Source organism: Cervus elaphus, chromosome X (assembly GCF_910594005.1).
Source record: "Cervus elaphus chromosome X, mCerEla1.1, whole genome shotgun sequence".
Classification (NCBI taxonomy): domain Eukaryota; kingdom Metazoa; phylum Chordata; class Mammalia; order Artiodactyla; family Cervidae; genus Cervus; species Cervus elaphus.
In genome coordinates, this window is record NC_057848.1 from 63,251,951 (window position 1) to 63,256,017 (window position 4,067).

A 4,067-nucleotide genomic window follows, 5' to 3' on the forward strand; every position below is an offset into this window, starting at 1 on the left:
CTTTATCTTTCTGGCTTACTTCACTCTGTATAATGGGCTCCAGTTTCATCCATCTCATTAGAACTGATTCAAATGAATTCTTTTTAACAGCTGAGTAATATTCCATGGTGTATATGTACCACAGCTTCCTTATCCACTCGTCTGCTGATGGACATCTAGGTTGCTTCCATGTCCTGGCTATTATAAACAGTGCTGCGATGAACACTGGGGTGCACGCTTTTTTTTTTTCTTTTTAAAAGTGTTTACAGATCTAGCATTATTTGATTTCATTGAAAAAAATGACAAACCTTCATCAAGTGCCCATTGTATGTGCCTGTCACTGTGCAAGTTCCTCAAGTAAAGCTACATCCAAAGGGCTTGGGCACCACAAAGACAGGGAGAGTCAGGGCGGGCGTGTCAGAGGAGGCGCCTCTGAAGCTGCGCTGAGGAGGATGAGCGGCAGAAAACAAGAGTGGGCAGCAAGAGGCCCACATGCTCTTCTGAATCACCTGAAATTGTGAAAGAGTCAAAAGGAACCTGGCTCATTTCCTGGAACCTGGGAGCCATGGGAAATCGGGTATTTCTGTCAGGATGTGCGTGGTGGTAAGGAATGAGGCTAGGGAGCTAAGAAGCCAAGAACAGATCATGGAGGGCCCCAAACGGCTGGTCAAGGAGTTTGGACTTTGTCCTATGGCAGCACAGGTTGTCAACAGCGGTTCTTTAGAAATGAGAGTGCAGAATCAGATGGCTTTTGTGGGAATGTCACCCAGGTCTCAGTGGGGAGGATGATCTAGCGCAGGAGACCCTAGAGGCCTGGAGAGGAGTTAGGATGCTCGTTCACGAGGGAGAGTCCAGACAAAGGACAATGGCCCTCTGGTGGATGATGCTGCCCACCTCCTGATACTCAGGCCCTGTGGAATCCCTCCGCTCGGTTGCAGGCTGGCCCTAGTGAGACAACTTACGACAGTACAGCAAAGATGATGGATACTGCTTCCATGATCAGATTATAGAAAGACTGTGACTTCTGAAGCCAGTTGCCATGTGGTGAACTGTCCTATGGAGGGGCCCAGATGGCAAATCACTGATGTCTGTGGTCAAAGCCAGTGGGGACGAGAGGCTGGTGTGCAGCCACTTGAGTGAACTGGGAAGTGGAGCTTCTGAGGCAGGCCAACAACAGCCGTGTCAGTGACGTTGGAAGCACATCCTTCCCCACTGGAGCCTGGAGCCAGTTCTCCTCCCAACCACCACCTTGACTGCAGCCTGTGAGAAATCTGGAGCCCACTAAGCCGGGCCTGGATTCTTGGCCACAGAAATGGTGAGTAGTTACTATCTGTTGTTTTATATAGCTAATATTTTGGGGTTATTTCTTACACAGCAATGGATAAGTAACACCAAGCCCCGACCAAGGCGATGAGAATAAAGAACAGATGGATTCCGGAACTGGTGGGAAATTAGAGTGTGAGGGGGAAAGAAATGTCTAGGCAGACAGGGGTGCTGTTTAATCGAGATGGAAAATAGAGAAGTGCTGGTTTGGGGAGGAAAATGATGAGTTAGTTTGGTCCAGTCAAAGTTTGACAGACTGTAGGACAGTACTACAGTCAAGAGGCAGTTGGGTCCAAAGATCTGAGGCTCAGGAGAACCATACAGACTGAACTTTTGGGAAGATCGATGGAGAGGTGACTCTTAAACGTGCAGAGACCAAGGCCAGGACCCTAGAGATGTTCAGCAGTTAAAAGACTGTCCTGTATCATCAGAAAACTGTTGGTGAGTGTGTACATGTTTGGTCTATGTATATCTTCTCCCAAGCAGTTGCCTCTTATTCTAAAATACTTTTCTGGGTTTCAAACATGGCAGACCACATGGACTGGCAACAAACTACTAACACCATAGAAGAGCCCCTGGATCTTCTCCGGCTCAGCCTGGATGAGAGAATCTATGTGAAAATGAGAAATAACAGAGAACTTTGAGGCAGGTTACATGCTTATGATCAATATTTAAGCATGATATTGGGAAATGCAGAAGAAACTGTGGCAACCAGTGAAAGTGAAAGTGAAGGAGAAGCATTTCAAGAGAGATATCAATCAACAAAATGGAATATTCTGATGCTCTTTGGGGAGATGGTTTTGTGCTAGTGGTCCCACCATTTAGAGTTGACTGAAACAAAGAATTTGTCCAGTGTGGAAAGCAGGAGATTTTGCATAATTGTCACTTTAAACATAGAAGATATTCAAAAGAGAAACTGTCTACATTTTTATATTAAGTAATAATAAAGATTTCTTCTACTCCTGAAATAAACTGATTTGCAGATAACTCACAAATTCTTAGGCTAAATGGCATTTTTACTTTTTCTCCACCCCTTCCAATAAACGTGATCACCAAGATGCAAAAAAATAAAATAAAATACTTTCCCTTCACTTTGCAGCCATATTTGCAACCCAGTTTCACCTCACTAAAGATTCCAAATGTCCGTGACTCCTTCCACCTTTCAGGTGTACCTGAGCCTCTCCAAATGGGACAAGCTCCAGTTGAGAGACTGCTATGCACATCTGCTGTTGATTTCCATTGCTTGTAATTATTGGCAACATCTCTAGAGTTTATATGTTGTTTACACACTCAGCCTAATTTATTCTTTGCAAAGAAATCATATAAAGCAACATAGCAGGAGAGCTTGTTACAGGAAGAAATACAGTACATGGAGCGTCTAGGAGATGTCAAGTTGACCCAGAGATCTTTTTCAGGGGGTGGAGGTGGTGAGAGTGTTTCCAGCTAACCTGCAGAATGTAAACAGAGCCTGCAGACAGACTGAAAGACAGCTCTATCAGCTCTGCTGGAGGTGTTGACACTACTATCCTACCCAGGGTGTGAGCACAGAAGCTTGTTACCATTCCAATTTTGCTGAGCTGCTTGGGGCTTTTGACATTACAGATATCCCGTTCCTGCACTGAGAGGCTGATACAAGATTCTTAAAGGTAGAAGGCACCTTGGAGGTCGCTTTACAATAGAGTGCACAGGCTAATTCTGAATGTTTCAAACTGTGTGCTTGGAAATAATCCATGGTATTTCAATTGAGCAATTAATAAAGCAGCGAACAGAGAGAATTCTTTTAGCAATATTAGTAGATGGAATTGGCTTTTATTACTATACAAACCCAAATTAAATTTGATGGAGCAATAAAATGAGAACGCCAGACTGAGGACTCTTCCTGCTCTAACAGCTTAGGTTAGGAGAGTACATTTGACTTTGAGGTCGCACCTGGTGTTTATGGCAGCCCCTAGGACTGGACATGCTGCCTACCAAATACCTCTCCTACTGTCATCCACCAGAACATTTTGTTTTTGTTGTTTTAAATAGTTGCTTTGTTGAGATATAATTCAATACTATAAAACTCAGCTGTGCAAAATGTACAATTCAGTGGTTTTTAGTATATTCAGAGTTGTGCACCCATCATCACAATTGATTTTAGAACTTTTTCATCATGCCAAAATGAAGCCCTGTGCCCATTAACAGTCACTCCCCAGTTCTTCTCAGTCTCTCCTGACCTTGTTGCTATTCAATTGCTCAGTTGAGGTTAACTATTTGCAACCCCATGGACTGAGCATGCCAGGCTTTCCTGTCCTTCACCATCTCCCAGAGTTTGCTCAAACTCATGTCCATTGAGTCGGTGATGCCATCCAACCATCTCATCCTCTGTCATCCCCTTCTCCTGTCCTCAATCTTTCCCAGCATCGAGGTCTTTTCCAATGAGTCACCTCTACATCAGGTAGCCAAAAAGTATTGAAGCTTTAGCTTTAGTCCTTCCAATGAATATTCAGGACTGGTTTCCTTAAGGATTGACTGGTTTGATCTCCTTGCTGTCCAAGGGACTCTCAAGAGTCTTCTCCAACACCACAGTTCACCCTAGGCAGCCCATAATCTACTTTCTGTCTCTATGGTTGTGCCTATTCTGGATAGTCACATAAATGGAGTCATACAATGTGTAGTTTTTCTTGACTGGCCTTTCTCAGTTAACATAATGTTTTCAGGGTTCATCCATGTGGTAGTATGTATCAATACTTCATTTCTTTTTTAAAAATGAACTTCACTTTTTA

At 43.7% G+C, this 4,067-nt stretch overlaps 1 pseudogene; it reads left to right on the forward strand.

Annotated features, from left to right (window-relative positions):
• The first annotated feature begins 1,826 nt into the window (after positions 1–1,826).
• Positions 1,827–2,137, forward strand: LOC122690332 (annotated as a pseudogene).
• Positions 2,138–4,067: the final 1,930 nt, after the last annotated feature.